Consider the following 13,701-nt stretch of genomic DNA (forward strand, 5'->3'; position numbering starts at 1 on the left):
GACCATTGAAACAAATGCAGCATTGAAAAATATGCAAATTTTTCATTTAGCACTAATTAAATTAGCAACCATTTTCCTAACAACCCCACTAGGGGTCAATAAATCTGCACATTCACAAGGCTCATTGTAACATGGAAAAACCATAAACATCACAGAATAGTGATCTCTGGTACACGATTGCTGTCACTGGAAATGCAATATACAATCACTAAAATAAGATAGGGCAGAATACAAAGAAGCTACAAAACTCAGAGACTAGCATTGGTCACTTTTATGCTCATAACAAAATAAATACCACTTAAAACATTGGAGTGTCCCAACTTCTGCAGTTGTACATTTAAGTTTAGTCCCAGAAAATGGTAACTTTTAAAGGACAATACCCAAAGCTGTGAAAGCTTTGAGTTATATAAAGAATGGTAATATACAAATAACCAGAAGAACAGAATCTATGGTCAATACTGAAGTAGTGGATCAGGTAAGGGAAAGACTAAGCAAAGTGACAGTGAGGTTGAATCCCCAAAGAAGTGATGTTAATAAGCTTTGCAGATAAAAGGCTACCAATACATGATGTAAAAAGCTCAGTAACAGATCTGTGACAAACAGAAAATGTTACCATCAGTTCAAATGAACTTAGTAAATGTCCAGTTATATAGTAATTTATCAGCCCCTCATTTTAAGTATCACTTCTCTTTTGCTTGTTGACATGTTTAGTGGTTTATAAGTTGCACAAAAATTCAGAAAGCTTTCCTTAATTTTCCATTTCTGTAACTTCTCTAAACTTAGGATTTGCTTTGCTGATTCACATTCTGCAGTGCCAGTACATTAAGGCCAGGCCACATGGGTCCCTGAGCAACCTGGTCTAATGAAATGTGCCCATGGCACAGGGTTTGGAACCTGATGATTTTTAAGAGCCTTTCCAACCTGGGCTGTTCTATGATTCTATGATCACACCAAAGGAATTGAATCTTGATGTTGTTTAATGAATGTTTGCAATTAAAATACAGCTTATATTTTCAAAACATAAATTACCTTAGGAATGGTAAATGACCTCTGCCAACTTGGATTTGTGTAATAGGTCCACTACTAAATGACCTGTTATGGCAATTTCCAAGTGACTTTTTGAGTCAAAGATGTCAAACTCTTTCCTGTACCAGGAATCACCAGTAGCTAAAATCATTTTGAGTCTGTAAATTAGAAAGAAAAAAAAAATTAAAGTTTACCTAAACTCCCTGTACACAATTGTTTAAAGAACTGTTGATTTGCTGCTTCAGAAAGAATTATTACCCACTTAATGAGTTTTGTTAGTGAAGTTCTACACCTTGTTATAAATAAAAGTCTGAAAGAACAATTAACTTCAGATTTTACAAGGTGAGCAAAAAACCTATCAATTATTTTAGTAAAATTCTACGGCCACAAAAAAAACCCCCATTTTATACTGTAGTTATCTGTGGGCAGACAGTGGCTTAACTAACTACACAAAAGATAACAAGAGCTAAAACTCATGAAGATACAACTGAAACCTGAATGCACATATCCATTATACCTGTTAATTATTACACCATTTCCTAATTTGTGGAAAAGTGCTCTATTCCTAGCAGCCAATGAAAGCCAAGCTTTTTATCTCTGAAATGGTCAGAGTCTGATTGACGGGTCAATGATCTATTAAAAAACAGTAACTACATCAGCAAGTTTTACATTTGCAAGGCACTGCAACTGAGGTTTAATAGACAGAAATATATTATGCTACATAGTGTATTTCCTCCAATCTAAACAGTAAGACAGGAATTCTAAATTTAAATGTTTTTAAAACAAACTGTCATTAACAGATTGTTAATCTCTAGTGATCTGCTGCACATAGAATAAAATTAAAAATAGCTTTAAAAATCCTTTTCGCTCTAGAAATGTTCTGATGCTACATACACAACCTTAAAGTATCCCGAAAATACCCTAAAAATACTCATCAATTTTATTCCATATTTTTCTACTCATTAATAGTATTCACTCACCATGATAATCACTAAGCATTATGCCAAGGCAATTTAAGAGGGTGACACAGCTTCAGCTTCCTATAATTCCTGAATATTCACAGTAGCCACATGCCTAATCTCTGTTCTGAGAAGTTACATCTAAACAGCCTCATCAAGTCCTTACTCAAGCCCTGTACCTTAAAAGTAAACCACACTAATTCAACCTCCAGTTAAGAGTTTCTTTATGTCTGTTACACACTACAAAGCTTCAAACTACAAATAAAATTACAGAAATGAAAGACAGTAATGCATCAGAAGACAACTATACCAATATAATGCAAAAGTGCACTTTCCCCTCTAGGAACACTGAAGTTTTAGGAGACAAACAGTGTATTCTTTTAACTTCCTGCTTTGATTTGCTGCAGCTTAATGATGAACATCCTAAATGGTAAGTGGTTAATGACTTGACCCCTAAAATTTGCAAGAAAACATTATAATTGTCCTTTACCTGCTGAAAAGCTGGTAATAAAGTAAGTAATAAATACATCAAGTACGATATTTCTTAAATTCTAAATTTTAATTTCTATTGTGGACTTTACCCTCCCTTATTCACATACTTCACTTTATACTCCTCCTACATGTAGTATAAAAAATTAAAGGATTGATTCATCTACCTTACAACAGAGGGAACTGAATTATTCATACCCATCTTCAGAGTATTCCTTTTCAGTTCAATTCAAGCTGCAGGGTTGTTTTTTCAACAACTTAATCCATGTGATTGTGGAGTAGAAAAGCTACTAAGACAGTTGCCAACCAAAGGGAAACCAGAAAAACTTCTTGATGCAGAATTCTGTTTCCATCACAGGAAACTCTTCTGGTGCTTTCACCATGCTGCTCAAGTCTCCCTCCAAAATTCAACATGATCTTTTTAAAAAGCCAGATACTGCAGCTGTACAGCAACTTTGAAAGAAGAAACAGCAAGCAGTGTAGTAACATTTTCATACACTTAGAAACTGAAACAACTCTGGAGTAGTGAGGAATGCCATTACATATTTGCTTGCAACTTGTGCAAGAAAAAGAAGGGAGATCTTTCTGCCAACAACTCCTGCTGGCACTGCAAGTGAATCAATATACCAGCAACAGCACCTATCTGCTAAATCAATAAGCTTGGTCCAAATACATAATGAGAGGAACACTGGCAAATAACAACTGACAGAAGAACTCAAGCTAAGCACCTTGTAGCTGAAGCAAACTCACTCTACATAAGAGTGAAGGATGCATCATGTGGGCTTCAAAGAAGATGCTCTGTGTAAGTGAATGGCAGCTCAAGGAGATTTACTGACATGGGCTGCAGCAGCCCAGGCTGGTGGCACCTAACAAGAACTCAGGGAACACAGATGTGGGAGAACACACACATACACATGCTCCACTGGGGAAACGAACAGAACAGGTCTTACTTCTGTTATCTGTTGTTTGGTGATTGTTACAAGCACCAAATACCTTTTATCTGAATTTTCATACAAGGTTTCAGGTAAAGACTATAGTCCTGTCCATAACTGCCCTGTCTAACCAATGCAATTTTACATCAGGATATCATTGGGCTCACACAGTAACACACTTAGCACATGGAATACTGTGCACAGAGGCTACTGTCAACCAGACCTGGTGGTATAGCAAGAACCCTGCTAGCTGATATCAAAATTGATGAAAAATCACAAACCTTCATTTGCATACAGCAGTATCTGTAATAAGTATAAAGTTACTTCTAAATGAGGTAGTTAGGTTATTATTGACCATAAAATAACTTCTATTAGTACCTACTATTGAAGTTAAATAGCAGCATCCAGTATTTAGTTCTTCTCACTTGCTATTACCAGAGGACCACAATACCATTTGGACTCAAGACAGGTACAGCTGATTTACAAGCACAGAAAACCTGTACTCAGCAATGCCTAGCCATAAAACACCAGGTATCCTTTTTGTTTCCTTATTTGGAGCACTTTAAGTAACAAGATGATTTTTAGAATAGAGAACACTTATGGTATAGGTAACACAACAGAAACCTTCCTAAATACTCCTGCAGCAGCAGGGAAATAATTTAAACTAGAAATCAAGGTTCTAAGCAGTTCTATAGCCTAACACTGAAAAAAAATGTAAAATACTGAGTAAGAAGAGGCAAGTTGTTCTTCATAACTATTACTGAACTATTATTATACAAAAAGAAGGCAAGCAATCAAATGGCATTGCTATTGCTAATATTTAATGTGTACCTACTTGCCAGCAGGATCAGGGCCTGTGGTTTCTAAAGTTGTGCTCTAGAAGGAAAATATTTCCCTGGATCTGAAATGAAGACATTTCTTCTGTAAATACAATCTTGGATCATGTAAAAAAGGCATCTACTGAGCAGTTGCATCAGCCATTTTATTTTACCATTATTATTTTTGGAATCAAATGATGCAAAAATCTGAACACTAATTGTACACTTCCAATTCAGCCACTGAGATAGTCTTGATTGTGTTTGAAAATTGGAGTAAAGGTGGCAGGCTTTTGTGATTAACTTGATAATTCCTGCCTCACAGCCTTTCAAGATGGCCCCTTAAGTAAATTCTATTTATTGATTTTTGTTTTGCAATACACAAAAACATATAATTAAGGAGATATGAGCATCCAATGGCTGCTACAAACAAAAGAAGTCAAAAGTTCTAGAGAACACTGACCTTTTGAGTAGAAAAGAAAGATAAAGGTAAAAGGTCAAAGATACACAAACGTGCCATGCACGTTTAGTTGAAGAACACTCATTCCCCAAACCCTTATTTCTGAGAACTATTGAAACAACTAACTGCTATACCTTCTGCCAAGAAAGATATTATTCCATATATTTCAGCATATTAAAATACCTCTCAATATTAGAATGGCATCATTGGAGCTTATTTTAGTTTGCAGAAAATTTTCCACAGGTATCATTACCAATGAAAATCTATGTTGGGACTGAAACCTGACAAACAGAGGTGGATAAAGCAATACAGGACTGAAGATGAAAGCAAGGTAACTGGTCAAAGAAACATCATAACAGCCTGATCTCCATCAGATTAACTGCTGGTAGATTTCACTTATTAGGATGAGAAGAAAAAAATATATATCAGAAATATTTAAAATAAAAAGCCACCAATATTATTTTCCCATCTTTACAAAAGCCTTACTCAAAAAAGATGAAGTTTATAATGAAGACCTGGATGCTGACTGCACATTCATAGTAAAAAATGGGATACTGTCACTGTTTTGGGCAACATTCATGGGTAAGACTGTCCTTTTGCTTTTGCACTGTGGGACACAGGGTGCTGAAAAGGTGTAATTCTTAAGTTTACTATGTAAAATAATCTATTTTATTTCCATGTAAGTAATCTACTAGTGCCAGAAAAATGTCTTTCACTCCCCACCACAAGTGGTTAAGTTAGCAATAGACCTGAACAGAAGATGCACTTCCTCTTGCCTTTAAGACAAGTGGGATATTCCTCATTTGTCAGCATCACAAAACAATTCAAGTTCACTGTCTGTCAACTGAAAAAATCAGTCACTCACTCCAAGAAGTCACATTGGAGCACACAAGTCAGCACTACATCAAGTCATTTCTCAGGGCTGTTCAAAATTACAGGTGCCATATGAGCCCAGAAGACACCTTTAGAGCAATAGCTCAATCATGACTTCATTTGCTTCATCACTGTCTAGAGAGGATCCCTCCAGAAGAGCAAACATTTAACCTTGCTGCAAACAAGAATGGCAGCAAGTACCTTTTGTCAGGACTGAACCTATGGCACCAGAGCTATTAAATTCCCTCCCCATGCCAAGCCACACTGTGCACATTTCATCTGTGCCTCTAGTGTGCAGCTACATCCTTTATGTGGCATCTTTAGTGTAATTCTGTGAGGTTCAAAGGAGCTGGCAATCCAGTCCAATCAACAGCTGATCTCCTCAGTACTTCCAGATCTCAGGAAGATGAAAGCTGGCTTTACACATTTCTACAGAATCAGTGTCTCAAAAGAAAAGTTCAAACACATGGTTTTGATGTGAGCATTGTAATTTAAACAAAACTCTTGAGAGATATTAACTACATGTTAGTATGATAGTAATGACTTTTATATCCAAATCTAGAATTTCAGTTCTTGTAAAGGCAAAAGATTATGTTAATATTTACCTTTTGCACACACCCCAAGAATACATTTCAGCTGTAAGTGAAAAGGATTTGATCTTCTATCTATAAGTCATAAGGTTTAGGATTTTTTTAAGAGATAAAGCTCCCTTAAGGAAACATAACCTTCAGACTTGGGCCAAACTGTCTCTGTACACTGGTGAAGAGCATTACAAAGATCACTGATGGTTCACTGCCCACACTGGCTCCTTGTTGTGGCCACAGAAGGAACACCCCTACCACCTTCTTTGCAGAACTCTATGAACGTCAAACACTCTTTCATGGCCATTCCAGTAAGTAGTAAAGTTGTTAATTTACTAAGGCACTGCAGGAAAACAGGACAAAAAATTCCGATTATTTTAAGTGAGTGAGAACTACAGTGAATCTTCTGGAAGCATAAACAAAGTTTTAAAGTCTTCTGGCATTTATTTAGGAAAAAAATTAAGATATGATTAATAAAGAAAATTAGCATTAGCTTTTTAATATATAAGCCTTTACATTTCAATGGTTTAGATGGATGTTAGTTTAGCAAACTGGTTAAGCTTTAACAGGGAACAGGTAACACTGAGTAACTATCAACATAGCTGACTGAGCCAAAGGTGCCTTTTAGATGCAAATTTCCTTATTTCAAAGAGGTAGCTTTTCTCTCAGACTTTAGGACAGTAATGCACTTCGACTATTTATTAAAAGTAATTTGACTTTTGATTATACTTCAAAAAATGGTAGGTCACAGTTTCTATCCTATTGCGCCCCAAAAAGGAAATGATCACAATTCAACAAAATGTGAATGAAGTGCACTAATTAAATGCCAGAAACACTGATGTGGCCTGTACCCTTTTCCATTGTAATTCAGTTGTCTGAAAACACCTCAAGAAAAAACAAAAAACTCGAGGTATGATGTAACAAATCATCCTGGGTCTCCCTCTACTGTTCCAAGTCATAGTGTGGAGCAGCAGGGCACAGCTGCATAACCACTGGTAAAAACCTTCTTGTATCTTTGCTCTCAGTCAAAGCACATCATTTTCTTCAGTTTATGTTTGAGGCAATACCTCATTTATTATATGTACTGTGCTACTATTGCTGGGTAGCTTCACTCAGCTGCCTTTGATTCAGTAACTTAAATGTTTTTATTACTTGCTGTTCTACATAGTTGTGCCTCTGAAATTTTAAGTTGTTTAACTTCCAAAGCTCCTGTGAAGTATGAAGAGCTAAGGATGGAAACTAAAGAGATTTATCTATTTATTCATTTGTTTTCACGCAGAAGCTGCTCCCATCTGAAGTAAACCTAAAAATTGCTTCTTTCTGCAATATCATGCAAAGAGAGTAGAGATTATAAAGAAATGGTCACCTCATAGTTTAACACCTTCTGTATTGGAACTGCAATCCTGTTTGCAAATGCAATTCTTTTTCTGTCTGCCAGGTGTTGCAAGTTCTATACTTGATTTTCAGTAGAATAGAAACAATAGGACTGATGTACACAAGGCCAATATTGGCTACAAGTATATTAGCATATTCTTTATCCAGAAAACCATGTGAGCTGCTATACAAAGCTAAAATCACAAAAGTCTTCAAAAGATTTTTTGAAAAAACACTAGCAGGAAGTTTTCACATAGAACAGCAGCGACAGTGCCAATGTTAGAAATCTATCTTTTTAACATGAGTTCTATTTAATGCCCCAACCCCCAAAGGAGTTTGGTACTAAGGGGGCTCTGAAGAGTGTTTAGTAACCCCCCCTTACTCCCTGTCAAGTGACATCATTTACACAAGGACATCTACTGCTCCGTGTGACTCGTGCTGCTTTAGTGCCACACACATGCACCTGAATTGTACATTCTGTAGAAACATGAAAAAGGAAAATTAGAGGTGAAGAAACACAAGGAATTTGCAATCCATTCCACATCAAAATACTCTCTGTATCCAGCTAATGATTTCAGTAACTCCAGGTTAAACTTGATTGTGTTAGGAAGCACATGGAATGTAAGTGAACAGCTTCGGCAGTATTGAGCATATGACAGTAAATACATACTGGCTTCCCTTCCAGTAAGTTTCACATTAAAATCTGTTTATGTGAGCTTACTTTAAAAGACTTTAAAATTAGCAGATAAAGCAGAAAACCCAAAAAGCTATTGCACTCAACATGTGATCCATTATCTCTCTCTAGAGATTAGTAATCTTTACAACAGACCAGAGACACAGGAATTCAGAAAGCAGTACAGTTTGTTCTACCTTGGCTAATGCTCTGAGTTACCTGACATTGCATTCCAAGAACTACAAATATGTTAACATTACATTTTATATCAAAACTTTATCTTGCAGGTCAAACTAACATATCATCTAAATGAGTGCCAGTTTAGGAGTCACGTGCTTATAAAAAACATTAAGTGAGGTATGGCAACTGTTATTGCAAGCCATTATGAAAGACTGGAGCAGAAGAAAAATTTGAGAAAAATAAAAGACATGAAACTAAACCACTAAGACATCATATTTGTCAGCACAAATCTAAAAAGCAGCAAATGGAGATTTAGTTTTATATGATGGAAACCAGATTAAAAAATACTTGAAGGCATCTTTTCAAAAATAAAGATAGCATTCATTCAGTAAATACAAGGTATTCAGAGACAAGTGAGAATCAAAATATTAACATACTTCTCTCAACAGGAACTTTATGACATTACAATATATAAACAATATATTACGAACTTCAGCTGCCAACAGAAAAACCATGCAGAAAATTGAACAGTCTGATCACAGTGAGAAAAAAATTACTAAGTGATGGGTATGGATGGAAGGTTTCACAAAATGAGCAAGTGCAACAACTTGATTTGATGAAGCTGAAAAGAAAAACATCCAAAACAATGTCCACTTAAATTGCATTCCTCATTAAAAAAGGCAAATATAGAAGAGGGAAGAGGTAATATAATAAGAATTAAGAACTGTGCAATGATAGTGTGTAGTTTGCAATTCCCTCATACATTATGATGTTACTTGTCACTTCTACCTCTATATAACAAACAAGTTTTACTTTACCGGCTCTGAAGGAAGTAAAGATTCCAATCCCAAATGGGAAGCAGCTCTCAAGTCCCTTGACCTGTGCTTATCCCTTTAACTGGAGAAACACAGTGTTTAAAAAACAAGCACTCACATTTTCTATCCAGGGAAGTTTAAAGGATAAAGTTCTGATCCTGGAAGCTATTCTATGCAGTTCCCCTCTCCAGGCAGCTCTGAAGTGCCAAACTGTTCAGTGGGCATCTCAGCTTTCCTTGGAGCATGCAAACATGGAGAAGGAAGCTGTCCATCAGCAGCATTCTCCACTGCTTTGCATTGCAAAGCCACTGACACTGTACTGCTGGATAGAACAGTGCTGTCATGCAAAGCTTTTCCTCTCCAAACAGAGCCCAGCTTCTTAAGACTTTAAATATAGAAAAAAATGAAAGCCCCTTAAAAATGTCGTGACTCACATTCGCTTTTCAGGAATGAAAATTTCACTCTTGCAGCCAACATCAGTATTTTAGAAAGCTGTGGGGAAACTTCACCCAAATAGGTCAAACTCTTATTATTTCAAATTCTCAACAGCTCATATTATATAAATCAAAATACAGTTTAGCAGGGACTGAAGCTGTTCCAATGCAGAAGTTATCTAGGCTTTACCACATTACATTGGCTTTCCAGCTCCATGACAGAAATTTGCCACCATGCTTCACATTAATAAGAGTACTCATGATACTTCAAGAGCAGTTCTAGCCCATTATTCTAAAAATTAAGTAGTGACTTCTCAGCTCAGGAACTAGATGTCAAGAGCAGAAGTACTGGCAGAAAGCTTGCCACTGATCTTTGGGATTAGTACTGCTTTACAAGCATTGATGCCATGAGGGCTTTGAGCTTATTGTAAGAATGGAAGTCTCACACCTGAGAAGTCAGAGCTCTGCCTCCTGGGGCTCCTCTGCTGGACACAGGAAGGCCAGGAACAGCCCAACTGCAAAGTCTGTGCTCCCCAGAGGTCCTTTAGAATTAGCAATCCATGCAGTTAGAGAGCTAATAAAGCCACCTTCCTCCATCTTATCTCAATTTTATGCTCTTTTATGATCTAGGGTGGGAAAACAGAAAACAAAAACAAGTCTAAGTTCAAGAAACTACACTGCTTTAAACAAGCTGATCTGACATTCTCAGCAAAAAAAAGCACAATCATATCTACACTGGCATATTCCCAAAGAACTCACACCAACCCCAGTATTTATTTTCTTTGCTTGTTGAGTAATTCCACCTTACTTAGCATTTCAGAAATTTTTCTAACCAAATATAACCACAGGTCAAATTATATCACCTGCTCTTCACCTGCCATCATGCAATTTGCTGGATGAAGTTTTGCTGAAAGACTGACTTCTTTTCAGACATATTAAGCATACTGTGTGAAAACAATTGAAATTAAATCTGCTGGCAAAACATAAATGTAATGTATTTGACAACCATTCCTTTTTTCCAAATGGACCCATTAAAGTAGCTTATGGATGAAGCCATGGATAGTATTGTTATTCCAAGAGAACTTCTGCTCATTCTTCTATGACTAATTTCTCTGGATTCTTTTAATTCAACAGAACCTGCAAAAGCTTACATAATTTCTATTTTTCATCATCTTCAAAATAAAATTAATGAACTGCAGTTCCATTAGACCCCACTATTTCTGTACCTAGGAATGAGTAAATTGAATATGCTCTGAAAATGATAAACATTCGTGACAAGAAGTATTTTATTTATCACTTTGGAAAATAATCAAAGACTTTCCTATATTTCTTGAAGAAAATCCAGTCTGATAGGACAGAAACTGTATGAGTTTATTAGAAAAGCAAATTCCAGGAGTTTCTCTTTAAGAATACATTCTGCCCATTCTCCTTAACTTCTGGCCTATATCAATTCAGATATGAGGACCTTACAAGTTTGTACAACCAGCTCAGTTCCAAGCAATCCTTAAGGTTAATATGTCCTCCCCATATTTTTAAGGCATTGGGAATAGATTATCATCTGGGTTTTTTTAATGGGAACTGAGGCAATGAAAGATTTCAGTAACTTTTGCTTGCACAGTACATGGAACCACGTGTAGAACTCAGTGAGTGAATCTTACATACTCATACCTTAAACATTGCACTGTCATTCCCCAGTGCATAATCCTTCACCTTTTTGATGAGGTACAAAACCACCCTTTTCACCTCAGCTTTTCACCCCACCTCTTGAGATTGTCACAGTCATCATCCCTGCTTATATGATTTCTATATCTACAATTCTCGCTTCCTGCAATATGAGATTTATTGAACTCCTCTGCTTTTGTTCCTTACTTGAGGTCTCAGGTGCTGGTTTACAAGCACAAAATAATCAAATGATTCAAAGTCAGGATAAACACAGGGCATCTGACATAACTATTTTTGTTCTTTAGTTCCTGAAGCTCATACACTATTTGAAGGAAGTTCTCTCTTACCTTATATTGTTCGGAACTCACGCACACAATCACCTTCCTCCACCTTAGTTTTCAAAATGTTAAGAATTACTTTAAGTCCTGAGGCAGTGACCTATATTCTGTATTCTAGTGTGACTTTAGGACTCACTCTGAGAGAAAAAAGATGAGTATTTTGCCAAATAACAGATGTTTTTTTCTTTCTTTAAGTTAACAGGCCCATTAACTTCTTTAACTTACATAACCTTCACTGAATTAGCCAGCTAATAAACAAGAATAAATTGCACCTAAAACTGAGTAACATTAATGGAGCATGAGTTCAGTGCAGGTGAGGGGTAAAGTATTTAGGGAGAAGAGAACAGTGAAGGAGAGTGGCTTCTAACTCCATCCTTCACCTACTCAGCTATTACTTTGAGGGTTTTGGTCACATAAGGAAGAAGCTCAATTTCTGCTTAGGCAGCCCAATGTTACATTGATGTAAATGCCACAATGATAATGCAGCCTTAAAACCTGAGGTGAACATCTCAGCATCCTCTGTTCAAGAAAGCTGACCTCTAATGATAACTGAACAACCTAAAAGCATCCATTATTTCCATTGCCAATCAGTGTTCCTTTACTAAAGAAAAACAGCAGGCTTATGTGAAAACTGATGAGACAAAGGAAACCAGGATAAGCTTTTACGACTTCCATGGTGATTTTAACTCATTTAGTCAGAAAACCACAATATTGTAGCCCTTCTTAAACCAGAAAATCTCTTACTATTGATATGCAGGGACCCTCCCTTTCCAGTACTTCAAAATAAGCCTAATTTCAACCTACTGGTTTTCAAAGGAAAAAACCAGAAGAGATGAAGTAGAACAGGTAAGTTAGACATTATCTTGCCAACATTGACAAGATTAGACAATAAATAATCACGAAAAACTCCATACAGTGTTTTCAAAAATTGTTCAAGTGTGCTCAAGGAGGGACAATTTAATTAAAACAGAAATATTTCCTTTTCTGACCTATTTTCTCATTCTGAGATTCCTCTGGGATGAGCTATCCAACAGTGATTTTGTGCTGGATCTCTACATGCAGTGGGCACCACGAAGAATCCTGAGGTCTGTGAAAGATGAGCAAGAAAAGATATCACATATACACTTTTACATCTAGCATAACCAGCTATTTTTTCCCCCCTTCAAGAAATCCATGATGTGTTGAACAATACCAGGCAATGTATTCCTGGAGTTTGCTGATAATACCAATTTCAATTATACCAACAAACTTGAATGGTAATTCTTCATGCTTTGTATCTGGGCTTCACCCACCAACATATTTCACAGAAGATGTAAGCATTCAGATATATTTTAACAATCTTGATTTCCATAACCACTCTTCCAAAGTGAAAGAGGCTAAAGTTGATTTTGCTAATAGAAATGCAAACAAAAGCACTACAGGAGACTAGTATTCTCTAGCTCATAAGAGCTTTAATGTTTGTTATTTAAACAATACACACTACGTTTATGTCAACAACTTCTGACCGTCAATTGAGTATTAAACCAAGAAAAAACTGGTTTGCAGCCTCTGATGCTTTGATTCCAGGCTGGAAAGATTTTGGGTATAATTTTCAGCCAGACAGTCAAGGACACCAAGAGTTGCAAAAAAGACCCATATCAATTGTAAATGTTACTTTCAAACAATTCTTATTTCACTCCTGACAAACCACTTTCTACTGATATTTGCTATGTTAACTGAAGTAGACAGGAACTTTCTAAAAAACAATTTCCAGGAAATAAACTGACTAAAGTACTTTATTTTCCCCCTAACCTTATTTAAGAGAACAAAGCTGGCATGGTCACAGTGCATCTGTGGAAGATTTATGCCTGTATATCTACCAGCTTTCCCATTACTAGCTTTTTCATCAGCTAATTTCAAACACACTTAACAGGGAGATGAGAATCACAAATATTTCAGGATTGGGTAACCGTACCACTCCCTCTTTTGTCTTCTAAATTAGAAATGAGGGATAGCAATCAAAAGCTACAGATTATGCCACAATGACACAAACCAACTGCTTACAGAGATTCTCACTGATACAGGAATTGAGAAAGGAGAAGCCTTCACAC

The 13,701-nt window shown here is 36.4% G+C and overlaps 1 protein-coding gene across 6 annotated transcripts in view; it reads right to left on the reverse strand.

The window, feature by feature from the left end:
* Nucleotides 1-13,701, reverse strand: part of SHLD2 (shieldin complex subunit 2) — a 38,282-nt gene that overhangs the window by 19,107 nt on the left and 5,474 nt on the right. For 5 of the 6 annotated variants that reach the window (XR_013183490.1, XR_013183491.1, XM_077183316.1 and 2 more), the window contains exon 2: nucleotides 1,030-1,184. The gene's annotated coding sequence lies outside the window, so the exon portion shown is untranslated. Of the gene's footprint in view, nucleotides 1-1,029; nucleotides 1,185-12,600; nucleotides 12,699-13,701 lie in introns of all 6 variants that reach the window. The other variant, XM_077183317.1, reaches the window with a different exon arrangement.

Source organism: Agelaius phoeniceus, chromosome 9 (genome assembly GCF_051311805.1).
Source record: "Agelaius phoeniceus isolate bAgePho1 chromosome 9, bAgePho1.hap1, whole genome shotgun sequence".
NCBI classification, from domain to species: domain Eukaryota; kingdom Metazoa; phylum Chordata; class Aves; order Passeriformes; family Icteridae; genus Agelaius; species Agelaius phoeniceus.